Source organism: Ostrinia nubilalis, chromosome 5, assembly GCF_963855985.1.
Source record: "Ostrinia nubilalis chromosome 5, ilOstNubi1.1, whole genome shotgun sequence".
Classification (NCBI taxonomy): domain Eukaryota; kingdom Metazoa; phylum Arthropoda; class Insecta; order Lepidoptera; family Crambidae; genus Ostrinia; species Ostrinia nubilalis.
In genome coordinates this window covers 18,154,360-18,167,598 of record NC_087092.1, presented here as the reverse complement: position 1 = coordinate 18,167,598, position 13,239 = coordinate 18,154,360, and the positions used below count along the sequence as shown (strand labels likewise).

The 13,239-nt window shown below is 37.4% G+C and overlaps 1 protein-coding gene across 1 annotated transcript in view; it reads right to left on the bottom strand.

Moving 5' to 3' along the window:
* The window catches only part of LOC135072073 (somatostatin receptor type 2-like), a 144,573-nt gene extending 134,254 nt beyond the window's left edge, over positions 1 to 10,319 (bottom strand). The window contains exon 1 of the mRNA XM_063966018.1: positions 10,196 to 10,319. The gene's annotated coding sequence lies outside the window, so the exon portion shown is untranslated. The remainder of the gene's footprint in view (positions 1 to 10,195) is intronic.
* Between the last annotated feature and the right edge of the window lie 2,920 nt (positions 10,320 to 13,239).

Below are 13,239 nucleotides of genomic sequence, written 5' to 3'. Positions count from 1 at the left end.
CAAGAATAAGGGCGAACAAACAACAAGTATAACAGTGTTTCTATTATTATTCTTACGTGGAATTGAGAAATCTTGTACAGTCATTTGTCAAAAGTAACCACTTGATACATTAGCTTAGTTAGCCAACTAGAGTAGAGAAGCTAGTTTCTCATTTTATCTAAGTAACATATTATAATAACAGACTTAAGTACTTACTAGCACTGGGAGATAAAGCTACAAGAACTTTGTGTAAATAAATAAATTTGTTTTTTCATTGAAATTACTTGGTGTAGTAAAAATCTGAACCTTTTAATGTAATGGCAAAAGAAGCCTACTTGTGTCCTGAAGGCCTTTGTGTCGTGTGAACTCAGTAATAGTCGCAGGCATAGAATAACACCCCATAATTTATTAATATTGCTTGCAAACCTTAATTTACGACACAGGCAGACATTCCTATCAAGATAAAGAAAATTAATGTGTAGTCTGGCACAATTTGTCGGCCGTTTGGTGTAGTGGTTCAGAACAGACTACTATGCCGAGAGGTCCCGGGTTCGATTCCCGGCCGGGCAGAAATTGAAATGATGAATTTTAATTTCTGTGACGGGTCTGGGTGTGACTATGTATAATATTTATGTATTTAAAAAAAAAAAGTATATAAGTAGTATATCCGTTAAGGTAGCACCCATAACACAAGCATTAAGTTGCTTACTTTGGGGCTAGCTGGCGCTGTGTGAAATTGTCCAAAGATTTATTATTTATTATTTATTTTATTATTTCACTACGCGACAATGACAGACATCCTACTCGTAGTTTCCTCCTTAATTGTATATTGTATTTCTTTTCATGTAATTCATTATGCTCAAAGTCAATTCATCCGAAATGGGACATGATGCTGACAAAGCCTAATTAGGTACTTCAGTTTGAATAACTGCTGACCTACAAACTAAAAATACGCGATTGCGACTGGTTTAGGCACTTAACAACAGTACAATCTTGTTTGTACCCTGTCCATCTTGATTAAAGGATAAGTAATTGTGTTGTGAAAAATTGAATAGTCTGTAGCCATTTTTGATCAGAAATCAAGATAATAGCCTATTCACATAAATTCTAACGCCTACACAATGCTTCAGTTGTCCAGTGGTTCGAAAGATGACTCAATTAGTTTAATTGAGTCTTCGGACTCCAAAAGACTAAACCACTATTTATGCATAATAAGGCAGGTATTTTACCGCAATCGCACCTGGTGTTAAGTGAGGTACTGTCTAGAATGGTACATATCTGCCCTGCAAGTGCCTATTCACTCTCGCCTTGAAAAGGCCCGGATTATGGTGTTTAGGAAAGACAGCAGCAGGCATTGCAGCGAATTCCGGTCCCTAGCTGTTCGCATTATAAAAGAGTTATCGAAATGCTTAGTGTGAGCTGGTGGAATGTCGACATTGTAAGGATGGTACGCTAATTGCGTCTGGTTCCCCGGTGATGGAAGGGGGCTGGTGGAATTAGGTTGTCAAATAAAACTAAAACGATGGCTTTTACGTAATTGATAGGATAGTCCGAAAACTGTCAAATAGCCACAACTATGTATTAGAACCTTCATATTATGTATTTATTATAAACGCGAATTTCTGATACAAATAATTCAGTCGCTTGAACCAACTAGCCGACTCGTGTACAATGTAAAGCACCCTCTCTCTCACAGGGCGGCCTCGCCCGCTCGCTTTATGGGGTGTTGTTAAACACACTCCTCTGCCGGTTATACGCCAGATGCATGTTAAAATACATCTTATAATACGGATCAGCTACCAAAACCTTCATATTTTAAAGAAATTAATTTTTTCAGCGCTTGAAATTAATTTATTTAATTTGACCCGAAAAAAAGGTGATAAGGACTTTTAACGGGGTAGTTAATTCAATAATTTTTGACGTTCACGAGCTTCAATTTTTCCCCGATAAGCGCTTTTCTTTGTGATTCATTAGTTTGATCAACGCATTTGTTGGAAGCTTATGAAGTAGACAGCCCATAATTGACGCCTGATTGATGGACTTGTATTGTCCGTCATTTGTAGTATCTAATGGAATCAGCATTCCTATGAATTTGATCGACAGTCTAAAAGGATAAATGAGTTAGCTAATGTTATCGAGTTATTTATAGAACTTTTACGTAAGTATCAGTCAACATCAAATTACCAACTGTAGGTTTACAAATATATGACAGTAACCGCTGAAGATGTTATTTTTTCCAATTCCCAAAAGTTTTTATTATTAAATTAGGTAGGTACTTTATACTAAACTTCTGAATTAGTATCTTTTTACATTTCACCTAATGCACCCTTTCACGAAAAGGTTTTTTCTGGTATAAATATAATCGTAACCAACATTATAACTCGAAGTTGTTGACAATTATGTATACCTGGGACAAACAGTCCAGTTAGGTAGGTCCAACTTCGAGAAAGAGGTTAATCGTCGAATCCAACTCGGCTGGGCAGCGTTCGGGAAGCTTCGCGAAATTCTCACGTCCGAAATACCGCAGTGTCTCAAGTCAAAAGTATTTGACCAGTGTGTGTTGCCAGTGATGGTGTATGGCTCTGAGACGTGGTCGCTTACTATGGGCCTCATAAGAAGGCTCAAGGTCACCCAAAGAGCTATGGAGCGTGCTATGCTCGGAGTTTCCCTGCGTGATCGAATCAGAAATGAGGAGATCCGTAGGAGAACCAGAGTGACTGACATAGCCCGCAGAATCGCTAAAATCAAGTGGCAGTGGGCGGGGCACATAGCTCGAAGAGCTGATGGCCGCTGGGGCAGGAAAGTTCTTGAGTGGCGACCACGAGCTGGAAGACGTAGCGTGGGCAGGCCTCCCACTAGGTGGACCGACGATCTGGTGAAGGTCGCGGGAAGTACCTGGATGCAAGCGGCGCAGGACCGGTCTTTGTGGAAATCCTTGGGGGAGGCCTTTGTCCAGCAGTGGACGTCTTTCGGCTGAAACGAACGAACGAACGAACCAACATTATGTAAGACTACTTTATTTGTCTCACAAACAACTTAAGTACTATAAGACCCGAGTACTTAACTTAAGAAGGTATAACAAACATCTTACAACTGACGGACAGACAGATCTTAAAAGGGTATTATTGACTCGTGTAACAAAATCCCAACAGCACATTTCATATTCTCCGCCAGCATTGGAACAAACGTTGGCGCTGCGTGGTCCATTACGTCCAACACGCTGGCTCACCAGCTCGAGCTGTTACTTACTTCATGCGCCACTTGTTATGCTACAAGTTGAGGTTGTTTGTTTTGTTTTTATCTCTAAAGTATGGGGGACTTACCGACAGAATTGCTAAAATCAAGTGGCAGAGGGCGGGGCACATAGCTCGTAGAGACGATGGCCGTTGGGGCAAGAAAGTTCTCGAGTGGCGACCACTGGCTGGAAGACGTAGCGTGGGCAGGCCTCCTATTAGGTGGACCGACGATCTGGTAAAGGTCGCGGGAAGAGCCTGGATGCGGGCAGCGCAGGACCGTTCATTGTGGAAAACCTTGGGGGAGGCCTTTGTCCAGCAGTGGACGTCATTTGGCTGAAACGAACGATGGGGGACTTGCTTTTTTGCAAATGGTACTAATTTTATGAAGGTGAAAATAATAACCGTCAGAAATGGAAGCACATCGCCAGGAGAGCTACCCTCGGAGATGACATCGAACACCCCACCGTGTACCTCGTCAGCGCAACCCTGCCACTCTGACAGGACTGCCTGACTAAGGAGAAGAAAATAACTCAATTGTTACGTTTTCACGCATAAATAACTTTATACATTTTTATCGTGGTGGTTTATCTAAAGTATGAGTAAAACAGAAATTCCGTTTGTTTTATTTTAAACTTGTAATGTATACTTAAAGCTTTAAAGCCTAGATTAAATAAATAAAGGAGTTTACCTTGAGTAAAGAAAGAAGTCCCACTACAAAAAATATATTTATATAACGGTCAGCGGCAGAAGCTGAAGTATTCCAGAACAATGTTACGAAGAGTTTTTGCTGCAAGTAGTCAAGTATTTGAAGATTCTAGTTTATAAATAGCCTAGAACAGCCTCATACGTCAAAGATTTGTTTAAAGTTAAGATCAAGTTGTTGAGCATCCTTAGACGGCATAATAAGTATCAATCGTTAATGTTGTTTTTTATCACCGTATTGGCTAAAAAAAATACATACAGCCATATAACCTCCTCCTTTTTGGAGTCTGTTAAAAAGTAGGTAATGCAGTCGGTTTTGATACAGTTCTGCTATTGGCATTTGAAAATCCCAACTAATATTATAAATGCGAAAGTAACTCTGTCTGTCTGTCTGTCTGTTACGCTTTCCCGCTTAAACTTCGCAACCGATTTTGATGAAATTTGGCATAGAGATAGTTTGAGTCCCGGGAAAGAACATAGGATAGTTTTTATCCCGGTTTTTGAAACAGGGACGCGCGCGATAAAGTTTTTCTGTGACAGACAAAATTCCACGCGGGCGAAGCCGCGGGCGGAAAGCTAGTGATAAGTATAAAGACTACAATGAATAGCTATAGTTTCCTATCTTGTTGGTTTGTAGATCTTTGCCTAATTTCCAAGAATATTACAGTTGCTCATTTGTACGACCCGTTATGTATTGAAGGTATTTTTTTATGTCAGTCATGTTTATTTCCAAAAATATCCGTATTAACACCGTCTGATTGACCACGAGGCCGCCGCCGCCGGCGCTCGCTCATGATAATAATTCTCTTCGATTCGAATTCGAACGTAGAGTTTTGTCATCGCTTCGAACTCAGATTACTGGAGATTGACGGACGCGGACTAATGGTTAATCGTTAGCCGACGCGAATCGATCGAGCGGCCCATTTCTGGCCGCTGGGAACGTGTGACTTTCATATTAGTCTATGAAATACCAAAGTTCGTGAAGATTACCTACCTACATCAAACTTGCAGATATTTCAAGAAACTTTGACGTGTCTTTTTTAAAATAAAATATTGAATAAAAGCTATAGGATGACCCTTGAAAATATATCAACAATAATTGTTCGTTCGATATTGTATTCTCCCCACAAACTTTATTGGCGAGCCCGAATAAAACAAATAAGTGAATGAAAAAGTTGTCAAAATTAATATTACCTACTTCAATCAAATAAGTCACAACAATTCCGAAATATTTTATATCATCGATAAATAAATACTCGTACCTGCCTATAACTACATAGAAAATCATAAAGCCTTCAAGCAGATTATAAATAAATAAATAAATAAGGTGTCGGTATAATAAAAGAACACTCTGAGAATAGTACAATTTTACATTAATTTCTATTTAAAAATAGACTAGAACTTGGTCCATGTAAAGCTGTTTTACTGGAATTCAGGTTATTTTATCTTTTACCCAAAAATAAAATACTCGATAAGGTGCTTATAAGGCGACGGTAAAGACGGATTATCCGTCTCATCAAACATCTGTGAGCATTAAATTATTAGCTGCCTTATTCTACCAAAATCTGCTTTATTTCTTGTTTCGGTTTTGTAAATTGTCTATTTGTATGTTTATGTCAATACAATTCAGAAAAAATACATGACACAAAAATAAGATAATTAAATGAAAACAGGATGAAACCGTAAAAAACTGAACAATCGGAAGAATCAAGGAAGATCGTGCAAGGAATTGAAAAAATACATATGAATAAGAGCAATTGATCATGTTGTTAGCAAATGAACGCCTCAATAAAAACAAGTGAACATCTAAAACTTTGAGTATGGTACCTATTTATATTAACTCAGTTGTAATACGACCTTCAGTAAATACGTGTTCTATTCGGATACAATCAGAATCCAATTTCGGCTCATACATCTGAGCTACTCGTCTAGAAAACGAGTGATGCTAGTGTGAATAGTTGATTAGGGCATTTACATACAATAACAGCGTAATTCGGTGCGTCTGCATTGGATGATTGTATTATTCATGTCGGCCACGGCTAGTTAATTCGTGAGACGTGCTAATCAGAGGTATTATTGGGCTGGCTTTTATTACAATATAATTTTAGAAATGATGAAACATTTCATCAGAACATAAATAGGAATTTCGTCCTCGAGATAAAAGATAGGTTATTATTATTTTAAATGTTACCTATGTGGCCACAATAAAGGGAGTGATGGTAAACACAATCAACAGAGTCGTTATTAAACTTTGCACTTGATATCGTTGCGTGATGGGTTTATTCCACTTTGTTCACCTAGGTGAAGAAAGTGGAATTTTTAGTGTCCTCATTTCATCTCGGAACCATTTCATCTAGCTTAATTTTCCAGGTGAATTGAGTCGACTAAAGCGGTCGCCTTTGTTCATCTAGAATTTAATTCACCCCGGTAAACAGATGCGAAAACTTGGGTGAATTAATTCCTAGGTGAACAAAAGAGACTGCTTTGAAACCTGGGTGAAATGAGGACATTAAAAAATCCACTTTGTTCGCCCAGGTGATATTAAACAGGTGAACAAAGTGGAATAAACCGCGTGAAGCACCGCGAGACGTTTTAGTGCAATTTGAAAAACACCTATAATGCTGCAGTATGGTCACGCCAGCTGTTGGCTTAGAGTGGCTTAAATATTATTTTTCAATCGTGTAGGTTTTAACTTCTAAGGCTACAAACCCTAATGACAGACTCTGGCTGCGGTAGGTATCTGACATGGCTCAACCAGATATAGGCAAAGAATCAGATTTCTTTTCGCACAATTTGTGCTATTAGTTAGTCTTCGTATGTCGCCTAGGACATAAGAACCTCTGAGTAAAATGGCGCTTGAAAATATATAATATTGAATATGATATGACCAAACGAAAGGTCTTCCTACGAGTAATTTGTTTGCGAAATTGTTTGCGAGCGGAGATGAGCCCTGAATCAAACAGGCTCATCCCGAGGAACGCGGGGATTTGGTTACGCATACAGACGCGAATGTGATCAGTTATGTACACGCAATATGTAGCACATTAGCTCCAATGAAAAGGATCACAACGCTGCATGAATATAATATTCATGTATAAGGTGATAATATATATTAGTTAGCAGTAATATATAGTTTTTGCACCGCAAAATAATTGATAAATACTTGTTAATTTTGACGTAGGGATTCGGTATCCCTATATTCCCTGCACTCGACGCGCGAGCTATATTGTTTTGCTTGCCTAAGACCTGAACAAGGTATGGCCAGACCACAATAACAAGTGAAGGAGCACGTTTTTAACAAGATACCCTCGGACATTAAAAATATTGATTTGTTCGTTCAATGTATTAAAGAAGTGGCCAACGGGGCACATAGTCGCAAATACCTAGGTATTTGACAATGTGCTATCCTATTCGCTCCTAAATCTGGGTCTATGAGTAAGTGATGGGTATATTTTTATTTTTTACTGAGTTCTCATGTAAGTGGCATACTTAATTGGTCTTTATGAGAATAAATGCACAATCTGGATTACTTTGACTGAAGCAGTGATGCGGTATCTACACTAATATTATATCCGTTGTCTAGTACCCATAGTACAAGCTTTGCTTAGTTTGGGACTAGAAGCGTAGTGTAAAATGTCCAAGGAAATTTATTTATTTATTTATTTATTATTTATTTATTATTATAAAGAGGAAAACTTTGTTTGTTTGTTTGGTTGTAAAGAATAGGCTCAAAAACTACTGGACCGTTTTTAAAAATTCTTTCACCATTCGAAAGCTACATTATCCACGAGTAACATAGGTCAAATTTTATTTTGGAAAAAAAATAGGGTTCCGTAAAATATGTAGATAATGTAGTCCACGCGCGCGAAGCCGCGGGCGGAAAGCTAGTATTAAATAAAGTAAGGCCGAACTTAGGATTAGAAAAAATAAATGTTGTATCCTACTTAAGTTAGCGCAACATTTTTCTCAACGCTCCCAATCACTAGTGACATGACGTATCATTTTTCCAGCATCACATCTGTGTGCGTGAGCCCACAGAAGTGTCTTGGAGCCGGCCGGCCGGCGCCCTAGTTGCGGCGTTTGGGACTGGGGCAGATAACAGCGCGCTCGGTCAACACGTCAATTAGACGGCCGACGGGTCGCCCGATCTGTTGACACACATGTTGACGTATGAACGACACCCCCGCGGAGGCAGACGTGGAATTTTTTTTCTGTAACCAACTTTGATCTGCTGTGAATGTGATCGCACATATTTGGGGTAGTTGTTGCGTGTCATTGAAACACATCCATGGATTGGATAGTTACTATGGTAAAATCTTAGAAATAAAGTCTTACACACATGCTGAGTTGCACCACCTAACTTTGACCGTTACTTTGACGATAACCGGTGCTTTTTGTATGGATTTTGACAGATTTTTGACGTTTTTCAAAGTTAAAGTAAGATGGTGCAACCCAGCACTTAAGTTTTTTGGCCGATTTACAAAACTTTTTCTACTTAAAACAGGATTCCAACAAACTATGCTGTGAAGTGTGTAGAATTAAATAACTTTTTATCACACACTAAGTAAAAAGAGGTGCAGGAATTCATATTATCAGATTTAAAAAACAGTATTTAATTTAATATTTGATCCAACGTATAGAGCCATTAACTTTCCGAAGATTACAGACTTTTAGTCAGCGGGATATCTTAAAAACATCATTGTATTTTCATCTTCAAAAGTTGACAGAGATGCAATGATATTTGAACATGTTTATCTTTACATAAACTTTATATTAACATTAGAATTTCAAAACTATTCGATAACTAATTTCATTTAGTGGAATTTTGTACAGGAGAGTTTTCGTGGTATGACCGTTTTCAGTCACCAGTTTCAAGAAGGAACTTTTTCAAGTATTTGGCAGAAAATCAAGATTCAAAACTATAAAAAGGCAGGTAATGTAGGTATACTTAAACGAACATATGGACCATACAATAAATCTTGTTACCACGTAACCTAAATACGAGTACAAACATTTTCCTAAAATCAGTGCCTAGAAGGTACAATAAATGTTCCACCAAGTTTTTATCGACAATCGAAAGAACCTACACGTGATTTCCACGAAGCCGATAAAAGATACACGCGTTTCTTTTTATTATTTTGCTGATCTTTCTGCAATTGGTCGGGTACAGTCGCTAGCACGTATATGTATATCTATGATGCAAAATAGCACGTATTACAGCCTACATAAGATAGTTAGTAGCTTGTCGTGCCGTCAGTCGTACTTCCGCGGAACAGTTATTACTGGCTCGAATAAGTATGTCTGCGGGTAGCCGACGAATGTGACTTCTCTGCCATTTTGAACACTTTTGGCAACTTTGAGGATAAGTATTATGCTTATTTTGCTATTAGTGATTCGGATTACTTTACCATTTTTGTTATTTTAGCACATAAATAGTTTTAGTAATTATTGTTCATAGCAGGCTAAAATATTTTACTTATGTTCAAAGTACCTACCTAATTTATTTATAAGTCTGGTACTTTTAAAGGATTTTACTATATTACTTATTTATAAAATCGAAGATACTTATTTAGGCCGGTAAATAAGTATCTTCGATTTTATAAAATTACTCGGTTATAAAAAGTTGTTTTATAATGAAGTTTACAACCCTGAATCCTGTGTAGCTCGAGAAAGTTAATTGTGAAAATATTGTCATGTTTTTTAACTTTTCCAATACAATTTTTAATATATTAATTTTTCGGGTAGGTAGGGTATTATTTCCCTAATATTTCACGCAATTATTAACTTTGACTTGTTGTAACTTTATCTGTTCCGGAGATAAATCTAGATTCGCATAATTTTGCAATTGTCTCGTGCGCAATCAACTATTAAAACAAACACTAGAGCTAAAACTAATATTTAGAGCTAAAACTAATATTGGCGAGCGGTGCGCCTAATCACGGCGATAACGCTTATCACCACTCCACGCGGCTTAATTGTATGTTTAAACTGCATTTACATATAGGCGGTAGTATAGCTACTTCGTTACAGAATAATTTCCGTTAGACATTTAATAAACGCCGGTAAAGGGTTATAAATTCTGACCTCACCAATTTTGAAGTCACTAAATAAGTAAGCAAAACATGTCCTTAATTTTGTGTCTACCCTACAAATTAATATTCAAAAAACAAGAAAAAAAAGTAAGCAAGATTCCTCCAAAAACTTTCTTGGTAAAAAGATCCGCAAAAACAACAAACAAACTCATCGAAAAGTTAACGACAAAAAATCAGCATACTCACATTCCAGCCGATCACCTCACAGCGCACAACACAAACAAAACGAAAACCATACGAGTGTTCGACACAAAGTTTCGCGCGCGTCCGAAGTTTCCGCGGTAGGTGGCGACAGACGTCCGACCAGAGCGGCGACCAGCGCGAGACTGACTGTAGCGGGCCCGTAGCCCGTAGCGCGTGGTCGTAGCGCGTAGTCCGTAGCCGCCTACGACGCCTACGAGCCATTGATGACACAAAATTGCTTTTTCCTCTTGCTCAATGTGTATTTTACCGTTTTATTTTTTTAGTAAATACTAACTGAAGTTTATAAGTAACTAGCGGCCGCCCGCGACTTCGTACGCATGTATCCCGTTTTACCCCCTTTTCCCGAATTTTCTTTGCTATAAACCTCACGGAGCCCGAGACCTTTCCAACGAATGCAAAACCGTGGAAATCGGTTCGTGCGTTCTGGAGTTATAGCGTCAGGGAGGAAAACCCGACTTATTTTTATATAGTAGATTGAGTCGCCTAGTTTTCTTTTCGCTGTGTGACTATTAAAAGGTTTGTAATTGACTTGCCTCCATGGCAAAAATCCAACTTCTTCCAGATGATGATCATGCCAAGTTCGATTATTTGTTTTGAATTTAATTTATCCACAAAACCAATTGTTTTTACTAAAAATCTTTTCGCTTTTGTTTGTTTGAAATATAATCACCATTTAGTATTTGCTAGACTTTTACGTTTTCATGTTAACTTGTTAACGTTTGATATGCAAAAATTTTACTCCCTAAGCGCAAACTAGTAACTATGTATCTTCATCAAACAAGAGTTGTTAACTGAATTTTAAATAGCGTGTACTAGTATTTATTTCGTTTCACTCGGTGGTACTAACTACTGTTCATTACAAATAAATAGTTCAAAATTTCTCATTTACCAAGTCAAGGACTTTTATAGGGACATAATTAGTTATCAAAAAGAAAAAAAGTTCAAGTAGGTTATACTTATGTATTAATCGATTTGCCAACTAAATATAATAATAATCTAAATAATTTAATAGTTAATATAATCATCTGTGAAATGTTGCCAAACCTTAATAAGATGTAAAAAATGTGAGCTCGATTTTATACTGTAAACTAACAATTTGAAAATAATGTTCCTTTGAATATTCGTCAGGAACGATCGCTATCGGCACCCGATCGCATCGTAATTAGATCGATATTAGCGCGATCAACAAGATCGACATCCTCCGGCTCACCGGCGTGGAAATAGATCCCGGATTACATGGACCATAATAAATAGATAATATTCTTGACGTGATGATATTACGGCTTGATTGTTACAGCAATCTAGGAACATACTTACTCGTAATTAGATAAGATTTGATCAGATACAATGTTGTAATTTACTATTACGGTATTATAGTGCAACTATACATATAATATGCCCGGTGGAGTGATATGTGGCTTGTGTCACATATTATAATGTTACACATTACGTGTTAATAAATAATAATAAATATTTGTAAAAATAAATGTTTGAAACCTTACTGCATGTTTGTAGTATTATGTAAATAATGCCTACTATTGACTTTGCAATGCCCAGCAGGGTACATGTTTAGCTCTAAGACACTACAATTTAACATCCAATGTACTACATGATGCAATGAATAAATAAATTTGAATTTGAATTTGGACAATTTCACACAGTGCCAGCTAACCCCAAAGTAAGCAACTTATATGCTTGTGTTATGGGTGTATTTTAATACTTAGTATGAGTGGAAAAACTTTAAATGCAGTAAGAATCACATACCTACTTGTAGGATAATTCGATCTAAGTTCAGCTAGCTTAGGTAAATGTTCCTATTTCAGTTACATTTACAAATCCCACACAATAGGCCAATGTCGGACCCCGCTATTTATAAACAAAATACTCACACTTACGCTCCAACCTATATGGGTCATGCGTATGTATAATAACAAAGATTTGTGATTTATTCAGACTTCACACTTCACGTCTACGCCGCTCACTTTCATGTTGCCATTAGATCGTAATCACAAACAAAAACAAAGATAACATTTGTTCAGCGATTGAAAATAATCTCCGTTTATTTTCCGATTCGACGAATAAGCTTTTAACCTCTCGATTTGTTTAACAATCGCAATCGATCTTTCACTCGGCCGCGCGTCGCCTAGCGCCAGGAATAGCGAGTTCGATACGCATTTTTAGAAGATTCCGTAAGAGCCGCGTGACGGACAGACGGACGGCTTCGGCCCTTGAAGATTGTAGCATCAAATAACTATTTCAACCTGAATCATTCGCACTTATACTTTATTATGTAAATATACAAAAGGCAATAGGTATACGTACTCGTAAGTAATATGTAATTAAAAGCTCTTGTATAAATCAATCTCTCCGAAGGGATCCCGATCACATCCCCAAGCAGGCTCTGGATTGGAACCCCCAAGGAAAACGCAAACGTGGTCGCCCCAAGCAAACTTGGCGGCGCACTGTGGCAGACGAGGCGAAGAAGATCGGCAAGACTTGGAGCGAGATCAAACACATAGCTCAAGACCGAACGCGATGGAGGACTGTTGTGGACGCCCTCTGCCCCATCTAGGGGACATAGGACCATAAGTCAAGTATAAATCAATAGTTTTATATTATGCAATTTAATGAAAACACTTCTTATCAGAAAAAACAATATGCGGCACAACTTGTCAACTTTCTTGTTATTTATAATAGTTTGTATATTTATGAAAAATATGGTAAAACATAAGAAATTTGTAAAAATATTAATTATTATTTTAATAATTAAGAAATACTTATTAAAAAAGGCAAATATTAAAAGTCAAAATATAACTTCAGAGAAGTAGGTAAAATACCACGAAAAAATATTGAGACCTCCTTTGAGACTTAGGAATTATTTTTTAAAAATACTCATTAATTCAAAATGATTAGACTAAGAAATCGGTCAAGTTGTGTGATCGTCATAATTTTACGCAAAGCACAACAGATGAATTAAGTCAAGACGTAACAAAGGAAAACTATGAGATACTGTTTTTATAGATAAA